General features: G+C 39.7%; 1 protein-coding gene across 1 annotated transcript in view; it reads left to right on the forward strand.

Annotated features, from left to right (window-relative positions):
* Positions 1-20,915, forward strand: part of LOC148775264 (carboxypeptidase A6-like) — a 70,923-nt gene that overhangs the window by 48,612 nt on the left and 1,396 nt on the right. The gene's annotated exons all lie outside the window — the stretch shown is intronic.

Raw genomic sequence — 20,915 nt, forward strand, 5'->3', positions numbered from 1 at the left:
ACACGACTGAAGTGACTTAGCAGCAGCAGCAGCAGTGTAGAAGAGGCAAAACTTGACCTCATCCCATCTTGGGTTTTCAGCTGGGCTCTTAAACAGAAAGCAGATTAACAAGGAAAAACGGTTTATTAATGGGCTCTGCACAGGATACATAGGAGAAAGCTCATGAGAAGTAACTCCAAGTGGCAACTTAGAACACCAACTTATACAGAGTCTTCAACGAAGAGAAATAAACTTGTAGAGAAATAATAGGACAAAGGAAAACAGTTTTAAGTTTCCAAGGGCTGCCAACTGTGGGAAATAATTATATGAGAAGAAACTCAAGCAGGAAGGCTTGTTTGCAGATTCCTCTGGTGCTGTCTCTGGGCTAAAGGTCTGTCTCCGGTAGGAGAATTTATATCCTGTCTTTAGGCAGAAAAGGGGAAGGTGAACAGAACTTCTGCATTTGCTGCTGCTCAACTGCCTTGGACTCAAATTAATTTTTATGTCAAAGAGGCATATTTGGGGGCAAGCGACATATTCTGGTTTACTTTGCTAGGTATCTTAGTTGGCAACAGCGGGGAGGGAAACAAGTGTAAGCCACATGCAGTTGTAAAAAGCTACCCTTTCTCAGAGTCCTTCCCTAGCGCCCTCAAAATACAGACCAGAGCGTTGTGCAATAGTATGTCTCATGAGAGTCTCTTAGAAATGAAGCTCATCACAGTCTTTCCTTCTGTGAGGCTTTGGTTCAGTACCAGATGCCACTCCTCCCATCTCCACCAGCATAGGCAGGATAACTGGGTGTGCTTGAGACTCCTTCCACAGAACATTCTTTAATCCATTAGAACTGGCAAATCAGAATATGGTAAAGCAGAAAGAATATGGTTTAGACTATCACAGATAGATGGCTTCCCTGGTGGCTCAGATAGTAAAGAATTTTCCTGCAATGCAGGAGACCCAAGTTTGATCCCTGGGTCAGGAGGATCCCCTGGAGAAGGAAATGGCTACCCACTCCAGTATTCTTGCCTGGAAAATCCCATGGACAGAGGAGCCTGGCGGGCTGCAGTCCATGGGGTTGCAAAGAGTCGACAGACTGAGCAACTAAACACTTTCACTTCACTTTCATGGTTTCATTCTACTATTGTTAGCAGACTGATTTGGGTGATTTTCTCCAACCTACCAAATTAGTAATAATAACAATACCCGCCTCATTGGGTTCTTAAGGGAATTAACACATGTTTAATGATGATTTAGTTCTAGCTCCAAACAGGGGACTACATCTCAGTGACCCAACCAGTCTTCCCCACCTTCCAAAACACTCAATTCACCTCTGAGCCTCAGGTCAGTTGTTTGTAAAACTACCTCTTTCCTTCAGGGGAGTGTTGTGGTGATGAGCCATGAGATAAGCTTTAAAGTATTTGCACTTATGAGAGAAAGAAAAGCATTACATAAATAATATACTGTGGGGACTTCTCTGGTTAAGACTTTGCCTTACAGTGGTTAAGACTTTGCCTTACAATATGGTTCAATCCCTGGTCAGGGAGCTAAGACCCCATATGTCTCACAGCCAAAAAACAAAAACAGAAAACAGAAACACTATTGTAGCAAATTCAATAAAGACACCAAAAAAATCTTTTTAAAAAATACTATAAAGTGATACTATTGATGGCTGCTGCTAAGTCACTTCAGTCGTGTCTGACTCTGTGCGACCCCATAGACAGCAGCCCAGCAGGCTCCCCCATCCCTGGGATTCCCCAGGCAAGAACACTGGAGTGGGTTGCCATCTCCTTCTCCAATGCATGAAAGTAAAGAGTGAAAGTGATTGATGGCTATTTAGATTTAATTTTTTTTTCTTCAATCTGGACTGAGAACGCAAACTTGTTCATATTAACTCCCTGAGATCACTAACTTTTAAAAATCCCCTTTTTTCCATCTCTCAGATGGGAACTTTTTGCAAGCTCATAATTATGTGTGCTGTTTCAGTAGCTGCCAGGTGCCCACACCCATAGGTTTGTCATGTCCAAGATGCCCACAATCACCTGAGTGAGCATCCAGGATGGTAACTGAGTCAAGTCACACTGGCAGGCCAGCCAGCTCTGCAGGATAAAGCTAGACTCTTGTTTATATCCAATTTCAAAGAAGTGGCTTGCTTCCCTGTGCTTCCTCCTTTCTCTAGCCTGTTTCCTTCAGCCATGTACCTTCTCTGATTTCTTTGTTCCAAACTACAGTCCCAGGTGGAATTCCTTTGATTCTCCCTATGTTTGAATCATTCTGATTCTTCCTGTGAGTTGGCACTCACAATGTGCAGGGGATTTTGTCAAATGTCAGTGGCAAATGACCCTGATAGACCATTGTAGGTGATGCGGGAAGGGAGATGTGGCTGGGCCTTTTGCCCCACCAAGGTCTCCCAAGTGGATTCAGCTGATCTGACCAGCAGGCAGCTGTGGTTTCCTCCCTCACAGCATCTAATCCATCTCCTTCACTGAGGGAACCACTCATAGATCAAGGGCATTGTAGTACATGAAATCAAATCCCTAACTGAACCTCCAAATAAATATCTATAATATTATTGATATAGAAAAGCCCAGGACCAGTGAAAACACTATAGAGTCAGCACTGAACTAACAAAAACCAGTATTTCTTTCTCTGAAATTAGTCTCAGACTTAAAAAGAGGAGAACATGAAACTATGGTTTTATAATGAAAAAAATCTGTAGACATGCATATAACAGTCTGAATACAATGTGGAAAAGACAGCTTAGAGCATATACATGGAAATAGGTATACCTGTCCAATACTTGGGCTTCCCTGGTGGTTCAGATGGTAAAGATTCTCCCTGCAATACAGGAGAGCCAGGTTCAATCCCTGGATCAGGAAGATTCCCTGGAGAAGGGAATGGCTACCCACTCCAGTATTCTTGCCTGGAGAATGCTATGCACAGAGGAGTCCATGTGTGCAGAGTCAGACATGACTGAGTGACTAATACTTTCACTTCCAATACCTTAGAGCACCCCCAAGGGGCTTTCAGGATATGAAATAAATATCACTGCTCTGGAAGTCCAGCAGAGGGACTTAACAAGGCAGAGTAGTGGTAGGAACCAAGAATAAATTTCATTCATTCATTTGCCAAAGTTAATTGAGCACATATACTCTCTTAGACATTGTGTTGTTGTTTTTTCCTTCCTTTATGCACTCTTTTTTAGAGAATACTTTGAGCACAGAATTTTTCAAATTGGAATAAACCCAGGAGAAAACCAAAGGGTTTGGATGAATCCCATACTAAGCTTTAATCTGTGAATAATTCAAGCATTGCCTAAATGTAAATTACTATTAGGACAACCTACAGATGGGAGAACATGTTTGCAAATCATATATCTGATTAGGAACTCAGAATATTAAAAGAACTCTTACAAGTCAACAATAAAAAGATGACCCAGTTTTAAACATACAAATGATTTGAACAGACATTTCTCCAAAGAAGATATACAAATTGGAATAAGCACATAAAATAATGCTCAACATCATTAGCCGTCAGGAAAATGCACACCAAGGTACCACTTCACACCCATTAACATGGCTAAACAACTCTCAAAATGGGAGAAAATATTTTTAAATGAAGCAACTGAAAAAGGATTAATCTCTAAAATATACAAGCAGCTCTTGCAACTCAATATCAAAAAACCAAATAAAAAAAAACCCAATCAAAAAATGGGCAGAAGACCTAAACAGATACTTCTCCAGAAAAGACATACAGGTGGCCAACAAACACATGAAAATATGCTCAACATCACTAATTAGTAGAGAAATGCAAATTAAAGCTACAGTGAGGTATCACCTCACACCAATCACAATGGCCATCATCAAAAAATCTAAAAATAAATGCTGGAGAGGATGTGGAGAAAAGGGAACCCTCATGTACTGTTGGTGGGAATGTAAACTGATACAGCCACTATGGAGAATAGTGGAGAAGGGAATCGCAACCCACTCCAATATTCTTGCCTGGAGAATCCCACGGGAAGAGGAGCTTGCCAGGCTATAGTCCATGGGGTTGCAAAGAGTCGGACACAACTGAAGCGACTTAGCACCCATGGAGAAGAGTACAGAGGTTCCTTAAAAAAGCAAAAACAGAACTACCATATGACCCAGAAATCCCATTACTGGGCATTTACCCTGAAAAACTCATAGTGCAAAAAGACACATGTACCCCATCAACAGGTGAATGGATAAAGAAGATTTGTCATATGTACATGCATGTGTGTATATATATATATACATATATATATATATATATATATGATAGAATATTACTCAGCCATATAAAGGAATGAAATTGGGTGATTTGTAGTGATGTGGATGGACCTAGAGTCTGTCATACAAAGTGAATCAGAAAGAGAAAAATAAATATTGTATGTTAATGCATATGTATAGAATTTAGAAAAATGATTCGGATGAAACTATTTGCAGACATAGAGAACGGTCAGGTGAATACAAGGTGGGAAGGGGAGGGTGGAACGAACTGGGAGAATAGGCGTGACATATATACACTACTATGTGTAAAATAGATAACTAGTGGAAAGCTGCTGTATAGCACAGGGAGCTCAGCTTGGTGCTCTGTGATGACCTAGAGGGGTGGGATGGGAGTATGGGAGGGAGGCTCAAGAAGGAAGGAATATATGTATACATATAGCTGCCTTGCAGTATATGTATGTATTCACAGATTCATGTTGTTGTGTAGCAGAAACTAGCACATTGTTAAGCAAATATACTTCATTTTTTTAAAGATGGCTATAATAAAAAAAAAAGCATAGCAAGTATTAGTGAGGGTATGGAAAAACTGGAACACTCAATACTTGATGGTGGGAATGTAAATGATGTGGCCACTTTGGAAAAAATGTTTTAATAGTTTCTCAAAAGTTAAACACAGAATAGCCATATGACCTAGCAATCCTGCTCCTAGGTATATACCCATGAGAAATGAAAACACACGTCCATAAAATAACTCATACATGAATGCTACATGAAATAAACTAGTTACAAAATAACAAATATTGTATGATTCCATTTATATATTTAAACGTCCAGAATAGACAAACCCAAAGACAGAGAGTAGATAAGTGGTTGCCAAGGGTGAAGGAGACAGGGTAGTGACTATAATGGGTAAGGGTTTTTTGGGGGAGATGGTGAAAATGTTTTTTAATTAGATAATGGTAATGATCATGAATATACTAAAATTCATTTAACTGTATACTTCAAAAGAGTGGATTTTATGGGGTGTAATTATAGCTCAATAAAACTGTTACAAAGAATTTTAATTATCATTTAGGATGAAATTAGGCACTTACTAAAACATAACTACTCTTTTTAGAAGACTCCATTACCTAATATTGAAAATTGCATGTCATTTGGAGAAAACCACGTTTTGTAGGAGCCCAATCACATATGCACCTCTGCACATATGCCTTTCTCCTCCCAACACCCCCTCACTCTATCAAAATAAGAGGGGTATGTTTTGATGGGGTAAATATTTTAACAGATCAGCTGAGATGAAAAGGGAAACTGCCACTTAGTAGTTGTTCCCAGCCAATGCCTGTGAAAGTACAAGAGAAGGTCATTGGGTGGCTTTCTGGGAATTTCTGCAGCTGAAGGGTTTTAGTTTTTAGAGAGCTGTTCTAGCTGAGAATGGCTTGCACTGCTACCAAGACATAGGAAACTTCAAAGGACTGGTGCAAGGAGAGGGAAAGAAAAGAGAGGCAATGTTGCTAGGATATCTAGAAAGGGGTTTGGAATGCCAAGATAGCTAAGGAGGATTTTAATTAAATTTTGCTGTGAAGTATGTAAATTGTCTTCAGTATGTATTCTATATCCACCACCATTGTTCAGATTCAGCACCATCTACTTCACTTACTAAGGCTTTGCAGAACTGGGTCTGCTGTTTGGGGCTATGAGCAAGTGCTGAGTCTGCCCTCCAGGTAAGCTCAGGAAGAGACTATTCCACATTGAATGTTCCAGAGGTATAGAATGCACAACAGGAGTGCAAGTGAATTTACATCATCAGAAATGTACAGACAAGAGCTGGATAATTCTGAGTGGAGAGTGATGGATTAAATGTCAACTAGGTGATCAAACTAGACCCTTGAGATTCCAGCCACCTCTGTTAATGGTGATTCTAATATGTTCTGTGTGCTATGTGCTAAGTCGCTTCATTCGTACCTGACTCTTTGCGACCTTAGGGACTATAGTCTGCCAGGCTCCTGTGTCCATGGGAGTCTCCAGGCAAGAATACTGCACTGGCAGTCAGGTTCTTTACCACTAGCACTACCTAGGTAAATCCAATTGATTTTTTAAAACTGGAGGATAATCGCTTAACAGTGTTGTATTGGTTTCTGCCATACAATAATGCTAATCAGTCATACACACACACACACACATATCCCTCCCTCTGGGAATATTAGACCATTCACTAGATCATTCAGAATGACCTAAATCAAATCCCTTGAAATTACACAGTGGAAGTGACAAATAGATTCAAGGGATTAGATCTGATCGAGTGCCTGAAGAACTATGGCCAGAGGTTTATTATGTTGTATAGGAGGCAGTGATCAAAACCACACCTAAAAAAAAAGAAATGCAAAAAGGCAAAATGGTTGTCTGAGGAGGCCTTACAAATAGTTGAGAAAAGGAGAGAAGCTAAAGGCAAAGGAGAAAAGGAAACATATACCCATTTGAATGCAGAGTTCCAAAGAATAAGAAATAAGAGAGATAAGAAAGCCTTCCTTAGTGATCAATGCAAAGAAATAGAGGAAAACAATAGAATGGGAAAGACTAGAGATCTTGTCAAAAAATTAGAGATACCAAGGGATCACATCATGCAAAGATGGGCACAATAAAGGACAGAAATAGTATGAACCTAACAGAAGCAGACAATATTAAGAAGAGGTGGCAAGAATACACAGAAGAAATATACAAAAAAGATCTTCATGACCGAGATAACCATGATGGTGTGATCATTCACCTAGAGCCAGACATTGTGGAATGCAAAGTCAAGGGGATCTTAGGAAGCATCACTATGAACAAAGCTAGTGGAGGTGACGGAATTCCAGTTGAGCTATTTCAGATCCTAAAAGATGATGCTGTGAAAATGCTGCACTCAATATGTCAGCAAATTTGGAAAACTCAGCAGTGGCCACAGAACTGGAAATGATCAGTTTTCATTCCAATCCCATAGAAGGGCAGTGCCAAAGAATGTCAAACTACCGCACAATTGCAGTCATCTCACATGCTAGGAAAGTAACACTCAAAATTCCCCAAGCCAGGCTTCAACAGTACATGAACCATGAAATTCCAGATGTTCAAGCTGGATTTAGAAAAGGCAGAGGAACCAGAGATCAAATTACCAACATCTATTGGATCATTGAAACAGTAAGAGAGTTCCATAAAAACATCTGCTTTATTGATTATGCCAAAGCCTTTGACTGTGTGGATCACAACAAACTGTGGAAAATTCTTCAAGAGATGGAAATACCAGAACACCTTACCTGCCTCCTGAGAAATCTGTATGGAGGTCAAGAAGCAACAGTTAGAACAAGACATGGAACAAGAGACTGGTTCCAAATTGGGAAAGGAGTACATCAAGGCTGTGTATCGTCACCCTGCTTCTTTAACTTATATGCAGAGTACATCATGAGGAACGCTGGACTGGAAGAAGCACAAGCTGGAATCAAGATTGCTGGGAGAAATATCAGTAACCTCAGATATGCAGTTGACACCACCCTTATGGCAGAAAGTGAAGAGGAGCTAAAAAGCCTCTTGATGAAAGTGAAAGAGGAGAGTGAAAAAGGTGGCTTAAAACTCAACATTCAGAAAACTAAGATCATGGCATCCGGTCACATCACTTCATGGCAAATAGATAGGGAAACAATAGAAACAGTGAGCGATTTTATTTTCTTGGGCTCCAAAATCACTGCAGATGGTGACTGCAGCCATGAAATTAAAGGACCCTTGCTCCTTGGACAAAAAGCTATGATCAACATAGACATCATACTAAAAAGCAGAGACAGCAGTTTGCCAACAAAGGTCCATCTAGTCAAAGCATTGGTTTTTCCGGTAGTCCTGTGTGGATGTGAGTTGAACTATAAAGAAAGCTGAACACTGAAGAATTGTTGTTTTTGAACTGTGGTGTTGGAGAAGACTCTTGAGAGTCCCTTGGACTGCAAGGAGATCAAACCAGTCCATCCTAAAGGAGATCAGTCCTGAATATTCATTGCAAGGACTGATGCTGAACCTGAAGCTCCAATACTTTGGCCACCTGAGGCAAAGAACTGACTCATGAGAAAAGACCCTGATGCTGGGAAAGATTAAAGGCAGGAGGATAAGGGTACAACAGAGGATGAGATGGTTGAATGGCATCACTGACTGAATGGACATGAGTTTGAGCAAGCTCCAGGAGTTGGTGATGGACAGGGAAGCCTGACATGCTACAGTCCTTCGGGTTGCAAAGAGTCAGACACAACTGAGCGACTGAACTGAAATGAAACTCCCTCTGGAGCCTCCCTCCAACCCACCACCATCCCAACCCTCTATGTTGTCACAGAGCATTAGGTTGGGCTCCCTGGGTTATATAGCAGCTTCCCACTAACTACTTATCTTACATATGGTAGTGTATATATCGGAGAAGGCAATGGCAACCCACTCCAGTACTCTTGCCTGGAAAATCCCATGGACGGAGGAGCCTGACAGGCTGCAGTCCATGTGGTCACAAAGAGTTGGACACTGAGCAACTTCACTTTCACTTTTCACTTTCATGCATTGGAGAAGGAAATGGCAACCCACTCTAGTGTTCTTGCCTGGAGAATCCCAGGGACGGCAGAGCCTGGTGGGCTGCCGTCTATGGGATCGCACAGAGTCAGACATGACTAAAGCGACTTAGCAGCAGCAGTGTATATATGGCAGTGCTGCTCTTTCAATTCCTGTCACCCTCTCCTTCCCCTGTTGTGTCCACAAGTCTGTTCTTTATGTCCACATCTCTATTCCTGCCCTGAAAACAGGCTCATCAGTACCATTTTTCTAGATTCCATATGTACATTTATATGTTTGTTTTACACTTTCTGACTTACTTTACTCTGTATAACAGACTCTAGTTTCATCTACCTTCCTACAACTGACTCACATTCATTTCTTTGTATGACTGAGTAATATTACATTATACACACACACAGACACACACACACACATATATATATATATACCTAGCAACTCCATTACTGGGCATATACCCTGAGAAAACCATAATTTAAAAGGACACTTGTATTTCAGTGTCCATTGCAGCTATTTATAATGACCAGGACATGGAAGCATGGACATCTAGCATGGAACCTAGATGTCCATTGACAGATGAATGGATTAAGAGGTTGTGGTACATATATAAATCCAATTTTAAATCAAAACAAATGTATTGAGCACCTTATTTCTTTCCAGGATAGATCACAAAGCTAAACTGCAAATCCTCCTGTTTCTAAGACTTTAAGTTCAGTTCAGTCCAGTTCAGTCTCTCAGTCGTGTCTGACTCTTTGTGACCCCATGAATCACAGTACACCAGGCCTCCCTGTCCATCACCAACTCCCGGAGTTCACTCAAACTCATGTCCATCGAGTCGGTGATGCCATCCAGCCATCTCACTCTCTGTCGTCTCCTTCTCCTCCTGCCCCCAATCTTTCCCAGCATCAGAGTCTTTTCCAGTGAGTCAACTCTTCACATGAGGTGGCCAAAGTATTGGAGTGTCAGCTTTAACATCAGTCCCTCCAATGAACACCCAGGATTGATCTCCTTTAGAATGGACTGGTTGGATCTCCTTGCAGTCCAAGGGACTCTCAAGAGTCTTCTACAACACCACAGTTCAAAAGCATCAATTCTTCAGCAATCAGCTTTCTTCACAGTCCAACTCTCACATCCATACATGACCAATGGAAAAACCATAGCCTTGACTAGACGGATGGCAAATTACTTGTAAATCCAGTTTTTCCTAATCCAGATACTGATTATATGTAAAACTTACTTCATCTCCCTATTTTATATTTCATGTTCTTTGTGCAAGACACATCCAAAAGTTAGTTTTTTGTAACAAATTAAATAACATTTGATATTGATTGCGTGGGTGTAGTGTACACAAAATGATATATTGTTTTATTTCTCTGATCATTCTTCTGAATAAATATGTAGGAATTAGGAGGTGGATAACAATATCTTAGTTTATTTTTTAACATATTTTCCAACATCATGCTCAGATATCTTTGTTGAAGCTTTTGAAAATGACATTACAAAGTTTAGAAATCTTTTATGACCAGCTCATCTTCAAAAATCAATGAAGAAAGTAGCATGAAGTGAGGTACGATGGACGTGTCAGAATTATTCCCTTGGTTCCTGGGACACTGACCTCCTGATTTTTCATTTGGCACTGATTTTAAGTCCAGTAATTTAATTGTACCTGTTTCAGCAGGAAAGCTTCCCATGATGCTAAATCTTTAGGAGACTTCTAGTCTTGTGCTAGGCATGTGTGCTAAGCCGCTTTAGTCGTCATCCTACTCTTTGCAACCCTAGGGACTGTAGCCCACCAGGCTACATGGGCTTTTCCAGAAAGAATACTGGAGTGGGTTGCCATGCCCTCCTCCAGGGGATTTTCCCAATCCAGAGATCAAACTCATGTCTCCAGCAGTGGCAAGCAGGTCCTTTACCACTAGCACCACCTTGGAAGCCCATACTGGGCATAAGAGTGAGGATTTTAAGGTTTTTATCAACTTATTCTTGTTCCATTATGCTGGCTGCTCTTCAGCATTATTGGATTTCTGAATTCACTAGAAACAAACTACATCTCTCTGATCATTTTCTTCCAGCTGTTATCATTTGCATTTGACTAGTCATGTAATTTTTTATTTTCATAAATTCCATGCATATCTAATCACTTTGAATTTTGGGGAACTCATTACTGTTTTTAACATGATATAAGCATTACTACATTACTAGCTTCCTTCTGGGTCACTAAAGTTGTTATTTCCCTTGTTTTCAGATTCCTGTTTCCTTTCTGTCTATATGCTTATCTTTAATGAAAACTTTTGAAGTAACTTTTCTATTACTAAAGCAATCTCTTTTGAATGCTATTCTTACCTGCAGAAATAGGAAAACAATGATATTCTTATCTACCACTTTTTATAATTGAAAAGCTGTGATGTGCTAAATAATGACATGAAGCACATGGGCAGTCACCTTGCCTTCACACTGTCTTCTAGAACAGCATTCCCCAAATTATACAAAACAGTAGCATTCCCCAGCCATTAAAAAATCCTAGAGAACTGCAAAATCCTAGTGGTCCAGGAGAAGTTATTAAGTGTCGCCCACAAATACCTATCTTAGTCTATCCAGGCTGCCATAGCCTAATACAGTTGACCCTTGAACAACATGGGGGTTAGGGGTGCCAACCCTTCACACAGCTAAATGTCCAGGTACAACATAGAGTCTGCCCTCTTTATCTGCGGCTCCCCCACATCAAAGGTTCTGCATCAGAGGATTCAACCAGTCAGGGATCATGGAGTGCTATGGACTTTCTGTTGAAAAAAATACAGATTTTTTTCAATATAAGTGAACCCACGCAATTTAAAACCCGTGTTGCTCAAGGGTCAACTGTACCAGAGATGAGGTGGCTTACAAAAAACAAAAATTTATTTCTCACAGTTCTAAAGCCTGGCAAGTGCAGGATCATGTTCCTAGCAGATCCATAGTTTATAAGGGCTTCTTGGTCCATAGGTAACAGTTTTTCTCTGGGTCCTCACTTGGTGGAAGGTTCTAGAGAGTTTTCTGGGTTCTCTTTGATAAGGTCACTATCCATCCATGAGTGTCCTACCCTCATAACCTTATTACATCCCAAAGGCCTCACCTCCTAACACTATCACATTGGGCATTAGGATTTCAACATATGAACTTGATGGGGGGAACCACAAATATTTAAACCAGAGCAATAACTGATACTAATGATGGTAGTATTTTTATTCCTAGCTTTTTAAGGAACCTCAATACTGTTCTCCATAGTGGCTGTATCAATTTCCCACCAACAGTGCAAAAGGCTTCCCTTTTCTCCACAACCTCTCCAGCGCTTACTGTTTGTTCGTTTTTTGATGATGGCCAGTAGTATTTCTAAGTTGTAAGAAAAAAAAGACTTTATTTCACAACCTAAGAAAAAATACCAATTATATTTTATATAGTTGTCATCTCAGAGCTTATCAGATGAGTGACCAAATTAATTCATTCATTTATGCAACTACTATTTGCTGAGCTAGTTACTGAGACAACAGCAATAAACAAAGTCAAGTGTCATACCTGCTATGAAGAAACAAATGCCAGGAAAGTAATAGAGAGTGACAAGGTGAGGGTGGGTTAACTGTTTTAGGTGACATAGGGAAGATGATCTCATATGATGAGACTTGAGAGTGAGGGAGGTCTGGGGAAAAAGCAGGTACAGGGAACAGCAATGTAAACTCTTTGAGTCAGGAACATCTTTTAAGGAAGAGCAATGAGGGCTGCATGCCTGGAACTGAGAGAGGGAGGAGGAAGGCGAGACGGGTAGGAGAGAACATCAGAGAAGCAGACCGAGGGGAGATGATGTAAGTCCAGCATCTTAGGAAGGACTTGGGATGATATTCTGAATGGGAAGGAAAAAAAAAATCACTGGAAAGTTTTGAATTGAAAAGAGAAATGATCTAATGAACTTTGAAGATAATTATTCTGGTTTCTTTATATCAAATGGATTGTTGAGGGCAGGTATTGATTGCTTAAGGCAGATGTGTGTGCATGCTCAGTTGTGTCTGACTCTTTGTGACCCCATGAACTGACCCCATAAGCCCACCAGGCTCCTCTGTCCATGGAATTTTCCAGGCAAGAATACTGGAGTGGGTTACTATTGCCTACTCTAGGAGTTCCTCCCAACCCAGGGATCGAACCTGAGTCTCTTGCCTCTCCTGCATTGGCAGGTGGATTCTTAACCACTGAATCACCTGGGAAGCCCTGTTGAAGGCAGATATTTGGATTCAAATTATATTGTGTTGGCCAAAAAGTTTGTTCAGGTTTTTTACGTATGATGTCACAGAAAAACTCAAACAAACTTTTTGGTCAACCCAATACTTTTCCATTTAAAAACATTGCTTTTAAAGTATAATTTTAAAAAAGTCTGACCTAAGAATATTATTCCCATTAACAACCATGGCATACACCACAATGAATTCTAAATGTTAACATATCTTTATTATATAAAGAACTAAGTGTTTGTTTAAGGAACCAAAGATAAGCAACTCTGTGAGAAAAAAATGTTTGCAGTAAATAAAGCATAGAAACTTTTACTATCATTTTTACATAAACACTTCAGAATCAAACATTACATACTAAAAAGTGATTTTAAGCGTCCACATAAAACGTAAAAGAAAAAGCCTCTAGAGGATGAGATTTTAAAAACAGTCATAATTCATGAAGATAAAGCCATATGATAAAATGGGAAACCTCCCAATAATCAAAGAACAACATTAAGGTAAAACAAGATACCATGTCATCCATTAAATTATTCCCCCAATTGTTTGATGTGATAACCTAAACTGGAAATAATGGTAAAATTGGGAAAGCATGTACCTCTGGGGCTTTAGAAAGCAGTTTGATCGCACATCCAGAATGCCATTCATCCTCTATTCACACAAAAACAAAAAAAGGTTACCACATGCATTCTTTTTGCCACACTAGGTTAGGCACCCAGCAAGTAGAGATGAATCCTACAGTTTCCCTGTCCTCATGGTGTTTAAAAATCTTTGAGCCTGAAGCAGGTAAACAGAAGACTGACAAAGGAGAAAGAGTAAAGGTGGCGGGGGGGAAGGGACAGCAGAAAAAAGGAACAAAATGCTATAGATATACATTTGGGGCAGGGTTTCCCAACCTCAAGGATCTAATGCCTGATAATCCAAGGTGGGGCTGATGTAATAATAGAAAAAGTTCAGTTCAGTTCAGTTCAATCGCTCAGTCGTGACTGACTCTTTGCAACCCCATGAATCACAGCACGCCAAGCCTCCCCGTCCAACACCAACTCCCGGAGTTCACTCAAACTCATGTCCATCGAGTCAGTGATGCCATCCAGCCATCTCATTCTCTGTCATCCCCTTCTCCTCCTGCCCCCAATTTTTCCCAGCATCAGAGTCTTTTCCAGTGAGTCAACTCGTCACATGAGGTGGCCAAAGTATTGGAGTTTCAGCTTTAGCATCAGTCCTTCCAATGAACACCCAGGACTGATCTCCTTTAGAATGGACTGGTTGGATGTCCTTGCAGTCCAAGGGACTCTCAAGAGTCTTCTCCAGCACCACAGTTCAAAAGCATCAATTCTTCGGTGCTCAGATTTCTTCGCAGTCCAACTCTCACATCCATACATGACCATTGTAAAAACCATAGCCTTGACTAGGTGGACCTTTGTTGGCAAAGTAATGTCTCTGCTTTTTAATATACTATCTAGGGTTGGTCATAACTTTCCTTCCAAGGAGTAAGTGTCTTTTAATTTCATGGATGCAATCAGCATCCACAGTGATTTTGGAGCCCAAAAAAATAAAGTCTGACACTGTTCCACTGTTTTTCCATCTATTTCCCATGAAGTGATGGGACCAGATGCCATGATCTTTGTTTTCTGAATGTTGAGCTTCAAGCCAACCTTTTCACTCTCCTCTTTCACTTTCATCAAGAGGCTTTTGAGTTCCTCTTCACTTTCTGCCATAAGGGTGATGTCATCTGCATATCTGAGGTTATTGATAATTCTCCTGGCAATCTTGATTCCAGTTTGTGCTTCTTCCAGCCCAGCATTCCTCATGATGTACTCTGCGATAAGTTAAATAAGCAGGGTGACAATATACAACCTTGACGTACTCCTTTTCCTCTTTGGAACCAGTCTGTTGTTCCATGTCCAGTTCTAACTGTTGCTTCCTGACCTGCATACAGGTTTCTCAAGAGGCAGGTCAGGTGGTCTGGTATTCCCATCTCTTTCAAAATTTTCCACAGTTTGTGGTGATCCACACAGTCAAAGGCTTTGGCATAGTCAATGAAGCAGAAATATGTGTTTTTCTGGAACTCTCTTGCTTTCTCCATGATCCAGCGGATGTTGGCAATTTGATCTCTGGTGCCTCTGCCTTTTCTAAAACCTGCTTGAACATCTGGAAGTTCACGGTTCACATATTGCTGAAGCCTGGCTTGGAGAATTTTGAGCATGACTTATAGAAGAAAACAACAGAATAGGAAAAACAAGAGATCTCTTCAAGAAAATTAGAAATACAAAGAGAACATTTCATACAAAGATGGGCTTGATAAAGGACAGAAATGGTGTGGACCTAACAGAAGCAGAAGATATTAAGAAGAGGTGGCAAGAATACACAGAAGAACTGTACAAAAATGATCCTCATGACCAGGATAATCACGATGGCGTGATCACTGACCTAGAGCCAGACATCTTGGAATGTGAAGTCAAGTGGGCCTTAGAAAGCATCACTACAAACAAAGCTAGTGGAGGTGATGGAATTCCAGTTGAGCTCATTCAAATCCTGAAAGATGATGCTGTGAAAGTGCTGCACTCATTATGCCAGCAAATTTGGAAAACTCAGCAGTGACCACAGGACTGGAAAAGGTCAGTCTTCATTCCAATCCCAAAGAAAGGCAATGCCAAAGAAGGTTCAAACTACCGCACAATTGCACTCATCTCACACGCTAGTAAAGTCATGCTCAAAATTCTCCAAGCCAGGCTTCAGCAATAATAGAAACAAAGTGCACAGTAAATGTAATGTGCTTGAATCATCACAAAACCACCCCCTGTACCCTGGTCCATGGAAAAATCATCTTCCACAAAACCAGTCCCTGTTGTCAAAGAGGTTGGGGACCACTGGTATAGAGAGACATACACATATATACAGATGATCCTCAACTTACAATGGTCCAACTTACAATTTTTCACCCTTACGATGGTGTGAAGGCAATACACATTTAGTGAAGGATATACTTCAAATTTTGAATGTCGATGTTTTCACGAGCCAGTGATGTGTGGTATGATGCTCTCCTATGATGTTGTGCAGTGACAGTAGGTAGGTCAGCCACACAACTGATACACTTGCAACCACTGTATACCCAGAAAACCAGTTTTTCACTTTCAGTAGATTATTCAATAAATTGCATGAGATCTTCAAAACTTATTATAAAATAGGCTTTGTGTTAGATGATTTTACCCAACTGTAGGCTAATATAAATGTTCTGAGCATATTCAAGATGGGCTAGGCTAGGTAAGCTACAATGCCTGTAGTTCAGGTGTATTAAATGCTTTGCAACTTAGAATATTTTCAATTTATGATGGGTTTAATGCCATCTGCATGTAACCTCATGAAGTCTGGGAAGGTCTCTATTGTAAGGCTATAAAGGAGAAAGGAACCAGTACTATTCGATGAAGTCAGAAAAATCTTCACAGAAGAGATAATAGCAGATTTAAATATTAAAAATATATTTGTCATCAGGTAGACTGAACTGTGGGGCAAAGGTAAACACAGCAAAGCCTGAGAGTTACAAGGGAATTCAGGTAGGGGAAACGGGTATGTTCTGGAGAAGAATACATAGGCATGTAATGACATGTAAAAATAGATTTAATATCTTGGCACTATTAAAATAAAAATTAGGATCTATGATATGAAAAATTATCATCAGTTCTTAGGCTGTGGTTTTCCTACCTTTCACAATATTTGAACTTATTTTACAAGGTCATAAGTATAGTGAATTTGTAACATTCTTGAGAAAAAATAAGTGAGATTTTTCAGTTGCATATTAATGTAACTTGTAAAATAGTTTTTCATCAAAATAGAGTATAGAAGGTAATAAATTTCTCTGTTTGAAGTTTTTGTTAGATTTTAATAGTAATTCAGTTTCAAAAACAATCGTGGCCAATACTGTCTCTCTCAATCCATTAAATCATTTATAAACATTTAATAATTCAAATTCCTTAATGTGAGTAAAGGAAAAAAAGTAGCTGTTTTCATGAGTCTTAAACTCATGAGAATATAAATTACAGAGTTTTGTGCAGGAACATGAATAAAGTCTATGTATGAAATTTTTTTAAAAAAGAATAGGCAACATGGTAAAGAATCGGCTTGCAATGTGGGAGACCTAGGTTCGATCCCTGGATTAGGAAGATCCCTGGAGGAGGGCATGGCAACCCATTCCAGTATTCTTGCCGGGAGAATCCCCATGGATAGAGGAGCTTGCCGGGCTACAGCCCATGGGATCGCAAAGAGCAACTAAGCACATCATGCAACATAAAACAGGCTGGGATGTGAGCATCAGGTGACCCTGGGTGGCTAGAGCACAGGATGCCTAGAAGGACAGGTGAGAGATGAGGCAGGAGAAGGTCCCAGTGTACACAGGTCATGAAGGACATGCTGAGATTCAAGGCTGTGCCGGGCTCTATAGATTTTATTCTAGAAGCCGTGCCTTTCAAACTGAACCGAGGTTGTATGCTTATAGATACACATCCCAGAGAAAGTCACCAAAAAGCCGTAGTACCCCTTCAGGGCATATCAATTTCATTTGAAGATTTCAGAAGGGGAATTATTATTTTATGTTAGAACAAACACAAATACATAATTGAGTCAACCAGACAAGTCACATGAATTTTGAACATAAAACAAAGATGTCAAAGGCGTCATGGACTTAGAGTCTATGTTGATTTTGCCTTCTCGGAGCATTTTGATGGAAAAGTTTGACCAACATGGGATAATTGGAGGCCTTTTAAGGGAAGGATCATTGGGAGCTTTTAAAGCTGGGAAGGAAATGACTGATCTCTGAGTGTCAGTTGAGCAGGAATGTCAGACAGAGGACCAGTCACGAAACTACAGCAGGACCATTTCCCTGGAAAGCGTGGCAAGAATGGAGAGGAAACGTACACACGAGAAATGAGGAAACATGCACTCACTGGACCCCAGTGAGATCTAGATGATGAAGTGAGAAGAAAAAGAGAACAGTCTGGGATTATTCCATTTCTGGTTAGAGCGTCTGGCCGGTGGACGGGGTGTCACCTGCCAAGATTTGGCATCTACCAGTGAGGATTTGGTGGAAAATCGGAGTCCAGTTTGGGGCAACGGATCTCAAATGCTTGTGGGAATCTAGGGAAAGATGTATGACAGGTAGCTGGATACAGGCTTAGAGCCTGTTGAAAGGGGTCTAGTCTGATGAACAAACAGGCTTGTGGGTCTTCAGCACATCGAGAGTAATTGCAGCTTCAGGGACAGATTAGATCAGCACACATGAACAGTAGAAAGAGAAGCAAGTCAAAGCAGAACCTTAAACCTGTGCGTACCCTTGGGACTCAGGATTCCATTTTAAAAACACATTATAAGGAAACAGAAGATGATGCTGATCACAATGTGATCTATAACAACAAAAGATTGAAAACAACCCAATGTTGAACTGTAACAGGGCAATGGTTAAATACATTAATATATGCCCATGTGGTGAAATTTTAGGAAACCATTAAATGGATTAAAAGTTCATTTAAAAATAACAACAAAAAAAAGAGGTTCCCTGATGGCTCAGTGGTAAAGAATCTGCCTGCCAATGCAGGAGATATAGGTTCGATCCCTGATCTGGGAAGATTCCACATGCTCCTACACCATACCTATTGAGCCTGTGCTCTAGAGCTAGAAAACCACAACTGCTGAGCCCACACGCTGCAACTACTGATGCCCGTGTGCCCTAGAGCCTGCACTCTGCAACAAGAGAAGCCATTGCAGTGAGAAGCCAGTGCACTGCAACTAAAAAATAGCCCCTGCTCACTGAAACCAGAGAAAAGCTGGTACAGCAACAAAGACCCAGCACAGCCAAAAAATATAAATAAATAAACTTTTTTATTTTAAATAACAAAAAGGGAATGTCCCAGTGGTCCAAAGGTTGAGACTCTGCTTCCACTGCCAAGAGTGAGGATTTGATCCACGGTTGGGGAACTAGGATCCCACAAGCCCTGTGATGTGGCCAAAAAATAAAATTTTTTAAATAAACAAAATAAAACTAACAAAAAGCTTATGATACAATATTGAGTCAGATTCTAATTTTTTTCACTGTGATTACAATTCTATAAAACATATAGTGATGATTCCATGTGTACATATGACAGATATGTGTATGTGATATATACACATTTACATACTAACACAAGAGAAAAAAGACTGGAAGAAAATATGCCAAAATGCTGTAATTAGAGGACTAGTGGAGTTTTTCTCTTCTTTTAAATGTTTTCTAAACTTAATTTTAGAATTTCACTTTAAGAAATAAATTAGCCTTTAATAATGTATATTCTCTATTTACTTCTCCCATACAACCAGCAAGTGATAAGCCAAATAACCAATCAAGTGACATGGGTTTTTTTAAACATGTATATTTTGAAAAAGAATCCCAGAAGTAAGCATCATTTAAACATATGCTCTTGTTGCCACTAATGAGACCTTAAATAAGCCCATCCTATTAATCTGAGAACTTAGAAAAACTCAGCAGAGGCACAGAAATTATTCAACAAATTTATTGAACACCTACTACATGCTGGTACTCTGTTTGGATGCTATTTTAGAATAAATGTCTCCTCAGATCAAGGAAACAGTTTCCAATATTCTTCTTCAAAGTATTTTTCTCTACTTATCTGTGTTCAAATGACACTTTAAATAAAAACATCTTTGCTGACTATCCAACTTGGACCTATTGATATTCTTATAATTCTATTGTTTACATTTCTGTGTGTTAGAAGACAGAAAGAAAATAAAATTTGAAGGATACAGGAAATTAGACAATATTATACATTTCTATTAAGAATGTGAATGAGTAGAACTTCTTTGGAATGGTATTTGGCAATGTCTACCAAAATGTTTTTAAAATACACATCATTTTGACTGAATAAATAATTTTACTCTTAGGAATATGTTCTATGGCTATATTCACATGTATAGAAAATAACATATATATAAGGATATTCATTGTAGCACTCTTTTGTCATGACAAAAGATTAGAAGCATCAAATTCCACCAACGAAGGACCAGTTACAGAAGTTAGGCTATAATTATACAGTGAAATAGTCAGAATTAGACAACTATTTTAATGGACTGATATGGAAAAATCTCCAGAATTACACATATCAACACACACAGTTGAACAGAGTAAGGCTTTAGATTAATATATATAAAGAATACTACTATTTGTTTTAAAAAAGGGGTTTTCCTCAAAAATGGGTATTTTAACTGGCTTTTTGCTTATAAATGCAAAGCCTAACCCTGCAACAGTACAAGAAAGTAGTAAAAGTGATTGCTTCTCAGGAAAAGAAATGGATAGCTAGATAGATGAAACAGGAGCCCTTGACATTGCAAACCATGTATATCCATTGGCCCTTCAAAAATAAAATTAAAGCAGTAAAAATAAGATTCTTTTCTGAAAAAACAAAATAAAATTTCAACTAAAATTAAGCTCCAAATGTACTATTATCATTCAAATCACTGCATCTTGTTTCATGTTAGTTTATTGAGCTTAATTAGTTATTATTAGTAAAACACAGAAGAGTGAGGCCAAAAAGCAGTAACTAATGGGCCTATAAAGAAGTCATATCATACTTTTTCCACCAGCATACCTCACTGCCCCACCACATGGGGTGGAGAGTAGGAAGTCACAGACTATCTAACACACAGGCTTCCCTGGTGGCTCAGTGGTAGAGAATCCACCTGTCAACCCAGGAGACTTGGGTTCGATCCCTGCATCAAGAAGATCCCCTGGAGAAGGATATGGCAACCCACTCCAATATTCTTGCCTTGAAAATCCCATGGACACAGGAGCCTAATGGGTTACAGTCCATGGGGACACAAAAGAGTCAGACAT

Source organism: Moschus berezovskii, chromosome 16 (assembly GCF_049115385.1).
Source record: "Moschus berezovskii isolate FMDL1 chromosome 16, NW_MosBer_1.0, whole genome shotgun sequence".
In the NCBI taxonomy this organism is placed as follows: Eukaryota; Metazoa; Chordata; class Mammalia; order Artiodactyla; family Moschidae; genus Moschus; species Moschus berezovskii.